This window comes from Mustela lutreola, chromosome 2 (genome assembly GCF_030435805.1).
Source record: "Mustela lutreola isolate mMusLut2 chromosome 2, mMusLut2.pri, whole genome shotgun sequence".
NCBI lineage: Eukaryota > Metazoa > Chordata > Mammalia > Carnivora > Mustelidae > Mustela > Mustela lutreola.
In genome coordinates, this window is record NC_081291.1 from 103,733,410 (window position 1) to 103,749,551 (window position 16,142).

Genomic DNA, 16,142 nt, shown 5'->3' on the forward strand with positions numbered 1-16,142 from the left:
GAGACAGCGCCCTCGTCGGCCGCCATCTTGGAAGAGGGCAAAGACACTCCTGACGCTCTCCGCCTTTCAGTTCGCTTCAAACGCCAGTGCCATGTTGGATCACGGTAATCACCGCCTCTTTGCGCTCCGGGTTATACTCTCTGGCGCCATCTTGGATTATGTCAGAGTCACCTCCGTCCGTAGTCCAGCAGTTCCTAACATCTGGATGCTTTGTCGTCCCTGTTTCTCCCTGTATAAACTCTGTCTCCATGATGGATCAAGAAAATGATGATTTCCTTCTCCCTTTTCATCTTCTTCCAGTGGGTGATCGAACAACCTACCATTTTGGGTCAGGGTAATTGACGCCGATAGCGCTTCCCATCAACCCCAGAGGCGGGGGAGGAATACGCTTTTTGGCGGGTTCTCTTTGCTCCTGCACCAGTAGCCAGGTTGAAGGTTCGGTTTTCGAAAGTTTCTTCCCTGGCTTTTAAATTTTAAGTTACTAGTACAGTGGAGAAGGTCAATGAGAAGTTGCCCCTTTTTTTGACTAAAGTCGTACGTGTGGTCTAGGTTCCAGTGTCATTTGGGAAGGTCTGGAAGGTTCAAGTGCATCTTCCAGCCTGAAGCCCTGTGGGATCACCTGTCGCCGAGGCGGGACGAGGACGAGGTATTTAGGTGGTCAGCTAAGGGTGAGGTGCCGAGTGGAGCAAGAAACTTCCCACCTACAGTGGTCCAAAACAGAAGTGTTGGCTTAAACGGAAAACCTGTCTGCTGAGGTAAACAGGGAAGGCTTATGGAAACTGCTTCAGCCAGCTGACCCCTCTTGCTCATTAAGTGCTTTGTTCTGGATTTTTTTTTTTTCTTTAATTTGTAAAAGGCTCCTACAGCTAATTTTCACACAGATATCTTAAATGAATTGCTGTATGCATAGTGGTATAAAATATTTATCCATTCTAGCAAGTAGAGTTTCTGTGAGGTTGCACGGGGCGGGGGGGTGGGAGGGGTGGCGTTCTTTGCAGTAAATGAGAGACAGTCTTCTGTCTGTCCATATAGAGACCATATAGAGAGCTGGTGGAAAATAAATCTATATTAACTGGTGAAAGGTCTTATCAGTTAGGAAGTTATTGCAGTAAACCGAGCTATAGCGATAGTGGTTTAGGCCAGAGAGGTCATGATTGAGATGATGGAAACCTGATTGAATTCTGGACATATTTTAAAAGAGCTGGTAAGATTTGTGGATATATTATACGTGGAGTATGAGGTAAAGGAGACATTGTGAGCAACTTGGAAGAACCGAATTGAAGAAAGTATTTTGAAGGCAGAAATGGGGAGTTTTGCTTTTTTATGTGTCGAATTTGAAATTTACATTAGACATCCAAGTGGAGATGTTGAGTAATCAATTACATTAGGCCAGGTGCAGGCAAAACTGTTCCTTCTGTAGGTTCCAAGGGAGAATCCATCCATTCCTTACTTCCTCCAGCTTCTAGAAGTTGCTGGCATTCTTGGCTCACAAGTTACTTCAATTTGCCCTCTCTGAACTTCCACCTGCTTTCTTTTTTTTTTTTTTTTTTTTTAAATTTTTTATTTATTTATCAGAGAGAGAGGGGGAGAAAGCAAGCACAGGCAGACAGAGTGGCAGGCAGAGGCAGAGGGAGAAGCAGGCTCCCCGCCGAGCAAGGAGCCCGATGTGGGACTCGATCCCAGGACGCTGGGATCATGACCTGAGCCGAAGGCAGCTGCTTAACCAACTGAGCCACCCAGGCGTCCCTTCCACCTGCTTTCTTAAAACAACTGATCTTTGTGATTGCATTGGGCTCAACCAGATATTCTGGGATAATTTCCCCATAGCAAGAGCCTTAACTTCCATCACACCTGCCCAGTGCCTTTTGCCATATAAGTAATATTCTGAGGACTAGAATAGCGACCTATATGGGGGCCATTATACAGCCTACCACATTCCATTGCCCCCCCCCAAAAGACAAGCAAACCCCAAAGACTTGAGAAAAATGATGTTATTTTTAAACCATTATTAGATTTGCAGGGAAAGTAAGGAATCTCCAAAGTGGGAACTGGAAGTGAGGAGAGGGCTTTTGTTGGTGATGGTTAAGAATAGTAAATTGAGGGGCGCCTGGGTGGCTCAGTTGGTTGGACGACTGCCTTCGGCTCAGGTCATGATCCTGGAGTCCAGGGATCGAGTCCCACATCGGGCTCCCAGCTCCATGGGGAGTCTGCTTCTCCCTCTGACCTTCTCCTCGCTCATGTTCTCTCTCACTGTCTCTCTCTCAAATAAATAAATAATAGTAAATTGAAATTACAACAGTGATCAGTTAGCAAAAGCCAAAGCCAGGATTTCTCTGAGGGCAACTGCTATGACCAGGGCTAGGACTGAGAGACTAACCAAGAGAGATTTCTAGGGCCCCTTTTATAAGGGTGCTAATCCCATTTCTAATCACACCCCGAAGGCCTCACCTCGAAGTACTAGGGTGTTGGGGAATCAGGATTTCAATACGTATGTGAATTTTGGGGGGACACAAACATACTTAGATTAAGGTGTTATTTGCCTTGGCAAAAGGGATTTTGCAGGTGTGATTAAATCAAGGTGTTTGAGGTATAGAGATTAGTCGGATTATCTGAGTGGGCTCAATGTAATCAAAAGAGGGAGGCAGAAAAAGAATCAGAAGGAGAAGTGACTATAGAAGAAAGGCAAAGAGAGATGCAATGTTTCTGGCTTTGAAGGTGGAGGCAAAGGACTTCTAGAACCAGGAAAATGTAAGGAAATGGATTATCTCTCTAGCAAGAAATGCAGCCTCAAATGTAAGGAAATGGATTATCTCTCTATCAAGAAATGCAGCCTCGCTCGCCAACATCTGATTTTAGTCCAGTGAGACTCGTATCAGACTTCTGACCTACGGAATTGTAAAATAATACATTTGTATTGTTTTAAGCCACTAAGCTTTTGGAAATTTTAACAGCAGCAGCAATTGGAACCTAAATTGGAACCTAAATACAGCTAATACATCTCCATCACTATCAATCAAAAAGCATTCCTAGTGATAACATGATGAAAGATTCTGTTCATCAGGAACACATAACAATCATAAAAGTGTACAGAATTACATGACCTCTGGGCTAATGTTCCAGTTCTATGTAGAGAATAATAAAACATTATTGGGTGACATTAAGGAAGACCTAAAGTAAGTGGAGGGATACTGAGTTTGTTACCAGAGAACCGGTTCTGAACTCAGTTTCAGCTACTTGCCACGTAAAAATCAACAATTGAGACAAGTGATGGTGGGAGAGGAAAGGTGACTTTACTCTCAGGAAGCCGACAGCCTGGGAAGATGTTGGCTTCAGGATTTCAAATCAGAATCAGATCTCAAATCAGAATCAAATCACTGTCCAGGTGTAGCTGCAGGGATTTAAAGTGGATGGCAGAAGAAAAGGGAGGGAGGCTATCTATAGGAGAAGCAGATGCCCAGGCAGTTAGTCCTATGTCAACATGACCCTAAACAGACTTACTGGCATCAGCAGCGCTGCATTAGAATGTAATCAGGCCTTATCTTCTGGCAAAGTTTGGTCCTTCACTCCTTAAGGCCAGTGGTCTACAAAGCTCAAGGAAAGTAAGTTAGTTCTGCCAAAGACCAGGGACTTATTTAGGTCAGGAAGCAAGAAGTGCATAAGCTTGAAGCAAGTTAACCCTTAAAACTGGTTGGAGTGCTGTTACAAGTCATAAATTGAAAGACTCCATATGGTAAAGGTAACTGTTCTCCCTAAATTAATTTATAAATTATATTAGATCTCAAATCAGAATTTCCTCAGGTGGTTAGTGTTGTTTGTTCATTTTAGTTTTTTTTTTTTTTTTTTTTGTGGAACTTGATAAGGAAATTAAAATTTTACAAAGAAGTGTAAACGTTTTGTCAAGATATTGAGGTGTGCGGTTGGGGCGCCTGGGTGGCTCAGTGGGTTAAAGCCTCTGCCTTCGGCTCAGGTGGTGATCCCAGGGTCCTGGGATCAAGCCCCACATCGGACTCTCTGCTCAGCGGGGAGCCTGCTTCCCCCGCCCCTCTCTGCCTGCCTCTCTGCCTACTTGTGATCTCTGTCAAATAAATAAAAATCTTTAAAAAAGAAAAAAGATATTGGGAGAATTTGATCTATAATAGATCAAGAATTATTATAATTTATAGTAAATAGGACAGTATAGTAGTAGTATAGGAATGGCAAATGGGCTGATGGACCAGAATAGAGAGCCTAGGAACAGACCCAAACATATATAGTCACTTTGGGTATGACAGAGATGCTGTAGAGAAAAGACAGGCGTTTCAATAAAAGCTACTAGAACAGTTGGATATCCATATGGGGAAAAAAAAATTCCCTTCCTCACAGCACACACAAAAATCATTTCTAGGCTTAAATATGAAAGACAACAATAAAAGTTTTTAGAAAGTAATATAAGAGAGTATCTTTATGATCTCAAAGGTAAAGAATTTTAAGAGAAGACATAGAAAGTACCAACTGTAAATGAAAAGACTGATACATTTGACTAGATTACAATAAACTTTTCATCAAAAGACAGCATAAAATTAGGAGGAAACCCCATAGAGTACAGAGTGGGAGAAGATACTTAACACACACATAATTAATAAAGGACTAGCCTTTACAACATAATGAAAACTCCTTCAAATCAATAAGGGATAATCACATTGAAAAAATGAGCAAAAGACTTGAATAGGGATTTTATCAAAGAAAAAATATGACCAATAAACATATGCAAATAACCTCAACTTCACTGGTAATCAGGGAAATGAAAATTATAACTATAGTGAGATACTTTACAGTGAGATACATTTTAGCCATCTTCCAGGGTGGGTGAAATGAAACAGTTTGAAAATACCAGTTCTTGGTGAGAACATCGTGCAGCAGAAACTCCTGAAGCCTGCTGGTGGTGTTGATGCATTCACTTCAGAAAATGGTTTGGCGTTATCTAGGAAAGTCAAACGTACACATAATCCATGATTGATATCCTACTGCCAAGTAGATGCCCTTGAATGCCCCTACAATACATATATCAGAATATTCAAAGCAGTTTTGTTTATTACAACCCCACACTGAATACAGTACAACATCTTATATATAGTGGAATAAATAAATAAGCCATGACATGTTACACTGGGTTACCTTACAGCCATGCTCTACTTGACAACTTCGATGAATCCCATAAACATATAATTGAGTGAAAGAAGTAATGCACAAAGGAATGTATGTAGCCTGATTCATCTAAAGTTCAAAATCAGGCCAAATGAAACTACATTTTGGGGGTATATATACATAGGTAGGTGGAAAAACTATAAAGAAAAGCAAAGAAGGGATCACCACTAAAGTCACAGTAATGGATTCTTCTGGATTAGAGCTGGCCACCTGACATAGGGGCAATTGATTAGGAGGCAGCCCTCTCCCTCATCTTTTTATCTTCATAGAAAAGGTGACTTCTACACCAAAGGGGAATATACTAATCATTTCCAGGTTCCTATGTAATGGAGACCAGCTTAGGTTAGTTAGAAAAGGAATGCATTGTAAGGTCAGTGGGTAGCTCACAAAATTAATGGAAAAGTTAATGAATGAGGTTTGGAACATGGACAGGAAGCCAATGGAAATTAGGCAACCAAAAGAGAGACCAGATCAATACTCAGGAAGAATCTGGTTATTATCCAGCAGCTTCTGTCATTGGCCTGGGTACCTCTGGACATTGAATGCTTCCATTACTGGTTCTTCTACTACTCCTGAAAGATTCAAAACTGCCATTTGCTTCTCTGTGTTACTATGGGGTCAGGGTCTTAGGAGCATCTGATTAGAAGGTCACATACCCAAATTCTAGAGACTTTGTTGTTGGATTAGGAGCTATTAGCCTACACTTGAGCTTCTTTCTTGAAATTCCTTCCAAATAGTGTGTTAGAACTGCATGGTCAAAAATGAAAGACATCTGTCAAAAGGAATATGAGAAGTAAACACATATGGTCCCCACAGGAAGGAGGAAAAAGATATATGAGTGGTTAAGATTTGTGAAATTCACTGGGCCATGTTTTTACTGGGGGACAAGACATTATGCACAGTCATTGAATTGAAAGGCAGCCAGGCTTTTTCTTCCTTCTGGCTTGTAGTGTACCATTCTCTCTCTCTCTTTTTAAAAATTGTAATTCCAGTGTAGTTAACATAGAGTGTTATATTAGTTTCAGGTGTACAAAATAGAAATTCAACAATTCTATGCATTACTCAGTGCTCATCATGGTAAGTATATAGTCTTAAAACCCATCACTTATTTCACCTGCCGCTTTCCTCTTTGGGAACCATGAGTTTGTTCTCCATAGTTAAGAGTCTTTTTTTGGTTTATCACTTTTTCCCCCTACTTAGTTCCTTTATTTTGTTTCTTAAATTCCATATATGAGTGAAATCACATGGCAATTTTCCTCTGACTGACTTATTTTAGTTAGCTTCACCCATGTTCTAGCAAGTGGCAATATTTTGTTCTTTTTTATGGATGAATAATATTCCATTACCCCCACCCCCATCTTCTTTATCCATAGTAATGCTGCAGTACACATTGGGCTGCATATATTTTTTGAATTAGTGTTTTCATATTCTTGGGTAAATAGCCAGCAGTGGAATTACTGAATCATATAGTATTTCTATTTTTGATTTTTTTGAGGAACCTCCATTCTGTTTTCCACAGTGGTTGTACCAGTTTGTATTCCCACCAACAGTGCACAAGGGTTCGTTTCACATCCTTGCCAACATTTGTTTCTTCTGTTATTGATTTTGGCCATTCTGACAGATGTAAGGTGTTATCTCATTGTGGTTTTGATTTGCATTTCCCTGATGTTAGTGCTGTTGAGCATCTTTTCTTGTGTCTGTTGGCCATCTGTACGTCTTCTTTAGGAAAATGTCTCTACATGTCTTCTACCCATTTTTTAGATTTCTCTCTATGTGTGTAGAGCTGTAGATGTTTTTCTTATATTTTACATACTAACACTTTATCAGATATGTCATTTACAAATATCTTTTCCCATGAGTAAGTCATCTTTTAGTTGATTATTTCCTTTGCGGTGCAGAAGCTTTTAATTTTGATGTAGTCCCAGTAGTTTATTATTGCTTTTGTTTGCCCTGCCTCAGGAGACATATCTAGAAAAATCTTGCTAGGGCTGATAGAAAAATTACTGCCTATTCTCTCTTGTAAGGTTTTTATGGTTTCAGGTACTTAATTCATTTCGAATGTATTTTTGTGTTTGGTATAAGAAAGTGGTCCAGTCTCATTTTGCTAGAAGCTGTCCAGTTTTCCCACCACCATTTGTTGAAGAGACTTTTTCATATTGTCTATTCTTGCCCCCTTTGTCAAAGAGCAAGAGACCATAACACTGAGGGTTTATTTCTGGGGTTTCTATTCTGTTTCATTGATCTGTGTCTACTTTTGTGCCAGTACCGCACTGTTTTTATTATGACACATTTGTAACATAACTTGAAATCTGGAATTGTGATACTTCTAGCTTTGTTTGGGGGGAGGGGGTTTAAAAATTTATTTATTTATTTGACAGAGATCACAAGTAGACAGAGAGGCAGGCAGAGAGAGAGAGAGGGAAGCAGGCTCCCTGCTGAGCAGAGAACCCAGGCTCGATCCCAGGAGCCCAGGATCATGATGGAGCGGAAAGCAGAGGCTTTAACCCACTGAGCCATCCAGGCGCCCCTGGGTTTTTTGTTTGTTTTGTTTTGTTTTGAGATGCTTTGGCTCTCCAGGTTATTTTGTGGTTTTTATACAAGTTTTAGGATGTTTTTTAAAGTTCTTTGAAAAATGCTGTTGGTACTTTGATAGCGATTACTTTAAATCTGTAGATTGTTTTGGAAAGTGCAGCCATTTTAATAACATTTGTTCTACTAATCTATGAGCATGAAATGCCTTTCCATTTCTTTATGTCATCTTAAATTTCTTTCAGTAGTGTTTTATAGTTTTCAGAGTACAGGACTTTCACCTCCTTAGCTATGTTTGTTTCTAGGTATTTTCTTATTTTTGGTGTGGTTGTAATTGGGGTTGATTTCTTAATTTTGCTTTCTGTAGCTTCCTTATTAGTGTATAGAAATACAACAGCTTCTGTACTTTGATTTTTTATCCTGCAACCTTACTGAATTCATTTATCATTTCTAGCAGTTTTTTGGTGGAATCTTTAAAGATTTCTATATATAGTATATCAACTGCAAATAGTGCAAGTTTTACTTCTTCCCTACCAAATTGGGGCCTTTAATTTTTTTCTGTTGTCCGATTGATGTAGTTAAGACTTTTGGTATATGTTGAATAAAATTGTTGAGGATTTTTGCATCTATGTTTATCAGAGATACTGGCCTGTAGTCTCTTTTTTGAAAGCATCTTAATCTGCTTTTCATATCAGGGCAAAGCAGGCCTCATAGAATGGATTTGAATGCTTTCCTTCCTCTTCGATTTTTTGGTATGGTTTGAGAAGAATTTTAAAATATTTTGTGCAATTCACCTGTGAAGCCATCTGGTCCTGGACTTTCATTTGTCTGGAGTTTTTTGATTATTGATTCAATTTCATTGCTGGTAATTCAGTTTTTGGAGGCTTCTCTATTTCTAGGAATTTTTGCCTTTTTTTTTTCTTTGGATGAGTCTGCTTAAAAGTTTACCAATTTTGTTACTTTTTCGAAGAATTGACTCCTGGTTTCATTGATCTCTTCTGTAGTTTCTATTTTGGTTATTTCTGCTCCAATCTTTATTATTTCCTTACTTCTGCTGGTTTTGGGTTTTGTTTGTTCTTTTTCTAGGTATGAGGTTAGGTTTTTATCTGGGATTTTTCTTGCTTCTTGAGGTAGACCTGTATTGCTATAAACTTCCCTCTTAGAACCACTTTTGCTGCATCCCAAAGATTTTAGACTATTGTGTTTTCATTTTAATTTGTCTCCATGTATATTTTTTATTTCCTCTTTTATTTCTTGGTTGACCCATTCATTGTTTACTAGCATGACTTTAATTTCCATGCATTTGTAGACTTTCCAGATTTTTTTTTTCTTAAGTTTGATTTCCAGTGTCATAGTGTTGTGATCAGAAAGGATGCATGATATGACTGCAGTCTTTTTGATTTTGTTAAGACTTGTTCTGTGGTGTAATATGTGACCTATTCTGGAAAATGTTACATGTGCACTTGGAAAGAGTGTTTTCTGCTCTTTTAGGACGGAGTGTTCTGAATATATCTTTTAAGTCCATCTGGTCCAGTGTGTCATTAAAGACACTGTTTTCTTGCTGATGTTCTGTTTGGGTTATCTATCCACTGATGTAAGTGGGGGTGTTAAACTCCCCTCCTATTATATTACTACTAATTACTTCCTTTTTGTTATTAGCTGCTTTATGTATTTGGATGCTCCTATGTTGGGTGCCTAAATAGTTAAAATTGTTATATTTTCTTATTGGGTTGTTCCCTTTGTGATTATATAATGTCTTTTTTTGTCTCTTGTTACAGTCTTTGTATTAAAGTGTATTTTGTCTGATATAAGCATTGTTATCCCAGCTTTCTTTTCATTCCATTTGCATAATAAATGCCTTTTCATCCCTTCTCTTTCAATCCTCATGTGTCTTTAGGTCTCAAATGAGACTTTTGTAAGCAGAATATAAGTGGGTCTTGCTTTCTTAATCCATTTTGTCACCCTGTGTCTTTTGATTGGAACTTTTAGTCCATTTATATTCAAAGTAATTATTGATAGGTATGTACTTAATTGTCATTTGTTATTTGGTTTTTGGTTGTTTTGTGTTTTTCTCTGTATTTTTCTTCTCTTGCTCTCTTCTATCATGGCTTGCTGGCTTTCTTTAGTGATATTCTAAATATCACTAATTTCTTTATGTGATATTATAAATGATATTTCTTTCGTGATATTCTATTGGATTCCTTTCTCTCTTTTGTTTTTGTTTTGTTTGTTTACATATTGTTTGTCTTTGTTTATTGATTACCATTAGGTTGTTATGTAGCTTCTCATGTGTATAGCAGTCTATATTAAGCTGATGGTCATTTAAGTTTGAACCCATGCTAAAAGCACTAAATTTTTACTCCTCTATCTTCCCTGTTTTAGGTATATTCTGTCATATTTTATCTCCTTTTATTTTGTGAATCCCTTGACTGGTTTTATAGGTATACTTAATTTTACTTCTTTTGTTCCCCCTACTTTTTTTTTTTACTCTTATTTCCACTCAGTAAATCCCATTTAACATTGCATATAAGGCTAGTTTAGTGGTCTTTTGTTTGTCTGGGAAACTCTTTATCTTGACTTCTATTCTGAGTGATGGCTTTGCTGGGTAGAGTATTCTTGGATGTGGGTTTTTTTTTTTTTTTTTTTTTTCTGTCAGCTCTTTGAATATATCATGTGACTCCCTTTTGGCCTGTGAGGTTTCTGCTGAAAAATTAGCTGATAACCTTGCAGGGTTTCCCTTGTATGTAACTGTTTTGTTTTGCTTTTAAAATTCTCTCTTTATCACTACTGTTTTGCTACTTTAATTATTGTGTGTTTTGGTGTGGACCTCTTTGGATTGATTTTGCTGGGGCCTCTCTGTATCTCCTGGATCTGGTTTCCTGTTTCCTTCCGCTAGATTCAGGAAGTTTTCAGCTATTATTTCTTCATAAAAACTTTCTTCCCTTGGTGGGAATGCAAGCTGGTGCAGCCACTCTGGAAAACAGCACAGAGGTTCCTCAGAAAGTTGAAAAGAGAGCTACCCTATGACCCAGCAATCACACTACTGGGTATTTATCCTAAAGATACAAAGGTAGTGATCTGAAGAGGCACATGCACCCAAATGTTTATAGCAGCAATGTCCACAATAGGCAAACTATGGAAAGAACCTAGATGTCCACCAACAAATGAATGGATAAAGAGGATGTGGTGTATATATACAATGGAATACTATGCAGCCATCAAAAGAAATGAAATCTTGCCATTTGTGTCGACATGGATGGAACTAGAGGGTATTATGCTGAGCAAAATAAGTCAATCAGAGAAAAACAATTATCATATGAGCTCCCTGATATGAGGAAGTTGAGAGGCAACGTGGGGGGTTTGGGGGTTAGGGAAGGAAAAAATGACACAAGATGGGATCAGGAAGGAGACAAACCATAAGAGACTCTTAATCTCACAAAACAAACTGAGGGTTGCTGGGGGGAGGGGGGTAGCGAGAGGGTGGTTGGGTTATGGACTTTGGGGAAAGTATGTGCTATGGTGAGTGCTGTGAAGTATGTAAACCTGGCAATTCACAAACCTGTACCCCTGGAGCTAATAATACATTCTATGTTAGTAAAAAATTAAAAATGAAAAAAAAATTTCTTCCCCCTCCCTATAATGCGAATGTTATTACACCTGGTGGTGTTACTTAGTTCCCTAAGTCTATTTCATTTTTTATTATTATTTTTCTCTCTCCTGTTCAGCTTGATTGCTTTCCATTACTGTGTCCTCCAGATTCCTAATCTGTCCTGCTTCCTCTAGTCTAATATTTATTCCATCTAGTGTTTTTTAATTTCAATTAAATTAAATTTCATCTCTGATTGGGTCTTTACAGTCTCTCTTTGTTTAGGTTCTCAATGAGGTCCTCCACTCTTTTCTTAAGTCCAGTGAATATCTTTATGACCATTACCTTACACATATTACTTATCTCCATTTTGTTTAGCTCTTTTGCCATGATTTTGTTCTCTTCTTTCATTTGGAACATATTCCTCTGTATCCTCTTTTTTTTTTTTCCAACTTTGTTTCTCTGTGTTAGGAAAGTCAGCTATGTTTCCTGCATTCGAAAGTAGTGGCCTTATGAAGAAGAGGTCTTATAGTACCCTGCAGTGCAATGTCCTGTGTTCAACAGAACCTGGAGCTTCAGGGGTGTCTCCTATGTATGTTATGTGCACCCTGCTTTTGTGGCTGAGCTACTTTGGCCTTCAGTCCCATCCTCAGTGATGTCTCTCTTTGCCTGTTGTAGGCAGAATTTGGTCCCTGTGTTGTTAGTGGGCCAATACAGGGCTGCCTTGGGCTTGAATTGAATTAGATCATTTGTTTGCCAGAGATGTGGTAGCGATGTACTGCAGGGTGCCTTCTCTTTATTGTTTCTTGAGAAGCTTTCTTTGGTGGGCAGGGCCTGTAATCAGACCAGATGTCTTCCTTCAGCTCACTGTTGGGGCTACAGTCAGACTTTTCTGTGTGGTTATCTGCCCCTGTCCCTGGGGCAGGAGTCACTCTGGAGTGGTGCTAGCCCCTATCAGAGCTGCTTGCATAATGCTGGGCTTGTGGCACTGTTTTTGATGGGCTCCAGCCAAGGGCATATTGCAAGGGGCAGGTCTGCATGAGAATGCCAGGGCTGTGTGTCTGTGCAGCGTTAGCAAGGTTTGTTGGATCTCTTGTGGGAGGAGTCCTGGAGCTGAGACCTGGCTATAGGGGGACCTGTCCACAGAGAATATGGGAGAAGGGCCACTGTTAGCCAGTTAGGTGGAGAGCCAGTTAGGTGGAGAGCGTTGGTTCCTGAAGGTTTCTGTGTCTAGGCTGGGAGTTGATGGGCGGCGGGGGGGGGGGCGGGGGGCGGGGAGAATGGCACCCACCAGCTATTTTGTTCCTGGAGAAGTCTCCTAAGGATCCCTGCCCCTCCACCATGTGCTCTGAGATTATTAATTAAGTCTCCTCCCCATACACCCCAGGCATCTTTCAAACTGCTCTTTCTCTGCTCTATCTCCTTTGGGCTGTTTGTTATGCTATCTCATTAAAAATGAGGACTCAGTTTCCTATAGCCCTCCAGGGTTTCCCAAAGCCCAGCCTGCTGATTTTTATAGTTCTAAGTGTTAAAAGCTGATTGTAAGAACTTGCAAAATTAGCCCCCTCTGATTTTCAAAGCCAAAGGTTATGGGAAGTTGTCTTCCCTGTGCAGTTTCTCCATGCCTGGGTTCTTGGTGTGAGGGTCTGTTTCTTTCTCCTCTCCAGTTGGTGGCATACCTCCCTTCCATGGATACTGCCAAGGGTTATTTAGCTCCTGACCATGTCTTCATCCTTCCTACCCTCTTCAGTGTGAACTTTTCCCTACATTTAGTTGTGGAGAGTCAGTTCTGTCAGTCTTTGGGTAATTTTCTGGGTTATTTACACTGATCTTGGTGTTACCTAGTTGTATCCATGGGACAAGGTAAGCCAGAATTTTCCTACTCCATCATCTTACCTAGATGTCTTAATTTTTTAAAAATATTAATAGCATCCTGTCTTTGTGCCTTGGATATAATGTTTTCTTCTATTTCTTTGATGATATTAATTAACACATTTTTCTCTTCCTGTATAGTCTTTTTTTTTTAAGTCCTTTTTAATGTTTGTTGTCCTCTGTCTTTTGTGTTAGAGACTTGCCTCAAATGGTTGCTGGTATTTAGTTGTTTGTCTGTATTTAAGAGTGAGGTACTAAAAACAAGTTTGTGTCTCGGTGGGGCCTGTTTATTGTGGGTCTTTCTGTAAAGTGATTAGTCACTAAAATGACCTGAGAATAAACAGACAAGTCCATGATATGCAGAATTCAGTAGGATATAGTTTTAATATCTGTAGCAATGTGGCCCTACCAGAAAGAAAGCATTTTGGGATTCTACCAAATCAAGGAAGGTTTCAATACCATGAAGACTCATAAGGATTAAAAAAAAACTGACTTTGAGTATCCATATAGGTAGATGGGAAAGATTTAGATATCTAAGGAAAAGTAAAGAATGTAAACCAGTGGAGTCATGAAAGAAGTAAGATTACACTCTTTCAGGTGGTACAGACTTTCAGGAATAAAGGAACATTTAGGACTTAAGCCCAAGAACTGGATTTTAGAGTTGGAAACATAGTGACTATAGAAAGGGACTTAACTTGATCATCAGAGTCACAAGAAATATCACCAGGGTGTCTTAGAGTTCCAGGTCTTATGCCCCATTGAAGTCTAGTTAAAAAGTGCACTCAGTCGAGAGGCAGGATAGGGATTTGGGGAGTAAGGAAGGAAAAAATGAAACAAGATGGGATTGGGAGGGAGACAAACCATAAGAGACTCTTAATCTCACAAAACAAACTGAGGTTTGCTGGATGGTGGAGAGATAAGGATAGAGTGGTTGGGTTATGGATATTGGGGAAGGTATGTGATATGGTGAGTGCTATGAAATGTGTAAGCCTAACGATTCACAGACCTGTACCCCTGAGGCAAGTAATACATTATATGTTAATAAAAATAATTAATTAAAAAAATGAAAATAGCATATTGTGAATTAAAAAAAAAAATACTCAGTCAACTGAGAAGGTAGTGTTTCCCTCAGCTTGGCTTTGTTCAGGGCTGTAAGCCTGGTTCAATATCCACAAATCAGTCAATGTAATACACCATATCAATAAAATGCAGTAAAATTAATGATCATTTCAATGGATGCAGAAAAAAACATTTAATGAACTTCAACATCCCTTTATGATGATAACTAAGAAGTGGGTATAGGAGAAGTTACCTCAATATAATAAAGCCAAATATGACAAGCCACAGCTAAAATCATTCTCAACAGTGAAAAGCTGAAAGCTTTTTCTGTAAGATTGAGAACAAGACAAGGATGCCCACTCTCTCCATTTGTATTCATCATAGTTTTGAACGTTCTTGTCAGAGCAGTTAGGCACGAAAAAGGAATAAAAGTCAATAAATGGTGTCGGGAAAATTGGACAGCCACAGACAAAGAATGAAATTAGACCACTGTCTCCTGAAACCATAAAACTAGAAGAAAACATAGGCTGTAAACTCCTTGACATAGGTATTACCAAAACAATAATTTTGAATCCAACACCAAAACAAAAGCAAAAAATAAATAAATGGGTTTACATTAAACTAAAGACCTTCTGCACAAACAAGGAAAGTATCAATTAAATAAAAAGGCAATCTACTAAATGAGAGAAAATATTTGCCAATCATATATCTGGTAGGGGATTAATATCCAAAAAATATAAAGAACTCATGTAACTCAATAGCAAAAACCCAAATGATCTGATTAGAAAATGGGCAGAAAATCTAAATAGACATTTTTCCAAAAAAGACATACAGATAGCCAATAAGTACATGAAAAGATGCTCAACATCATGAATCATCAGGTAAATGCAAAGCAAAACCATGGTGAGATTTCACTTCATAACTGTTAGAATAGCTGTTATCAAAAAGACAAGAAGTATATGTTGGGAAGGGTGTGGAGAAAAGGAAGAGTTTTTTGAGATTCCTCAAAAAATTTAAATTATATGATCTAGCAATTCCAATTCTCGGTATTAAATCTGAAGAAAATAAAAACACTAACTTGAAAAGATCTATGCACTCTATGTTCATTGCAATACTGTTTATGATAGCCAAGCTGTGAAAACAACCTAAGTGTCCATTGATGGATGAATGGATGAAGAAATTATCTTATAGTTAAATAACAGAATATTATCCAGTCATAAAAATGCATGAATTCTTGCTATTTGTAACAAACGGACCACAAAGGCATTATGCTAAGTAAAATAAGTCAGATGGAGAAAGGCAAATACTGTATGATTTCTCTTATATGTGGAATCTTGAAGAAGAAGAAAAAAACCCTCATAGATAAGGAGAACAGATTGGTCGTTGCCAGAGGTGAGGGTGGGGAATGGGGGAAATGGGTGAAGGAGGTCAAAGGTTAAAAAAAAAAGTGAGTATTGGGGCACCTGGGTGGCTCAGTGGGTTAAGCCGCTGCCTTCGGCTCAGGTCATGATCTCAGGGTCCTGGGATTGAGTCCCACATCGGGCTCTCTGCTGAGCAGGGAGCCTGCTTCCTTCTCTCACTCTCTATCTGCCTGCCTCTCTGCCTACTTGTGATCTCTGTCTGTCAAATAAATAAAAAAATAAAATAAAATAAAAAAATAAAAAAGTGAGTATTACATCTTGGTAAATTTATAAATCTACCAAATCAGATCTGGAAACTGAGTTTAATAGTTTAAGGAAGAACTAGGTTTTAAAATTTGCCACATGAATGGGTCAAATATTAATAAAAAAACAAAAAATAACAACCCAGAATGGGGTGCCTAGTTGGTTCAGTGGGTGGAGCATGCAACTCTTGATCTTGGGTCCAAGAGTTCAGGTCCCACACTAGTCATAGAGCTTACTTAAGAAACAAA

General features: G+C 38.8%; 1 long non-coding RNA gene across 1 annotated transcript in view; it reads left to right on the top strand.

Moving 5' to 3' along the window:
* Window positions 1-16,142, top strand: part of LOC131824636 (uncharacterized) — a 26,453-nt gene continuing 10,311 nt past the window's right edge. The window contains exon 1 of the long non-coding RNA XR_009350918.1: window positions 1-104. This is a non-coding gene — a long non-coding RNA (uncharacterized LOC131824636). The remainder of the gene's footprint in view (window positions 105-16,142) is intronic.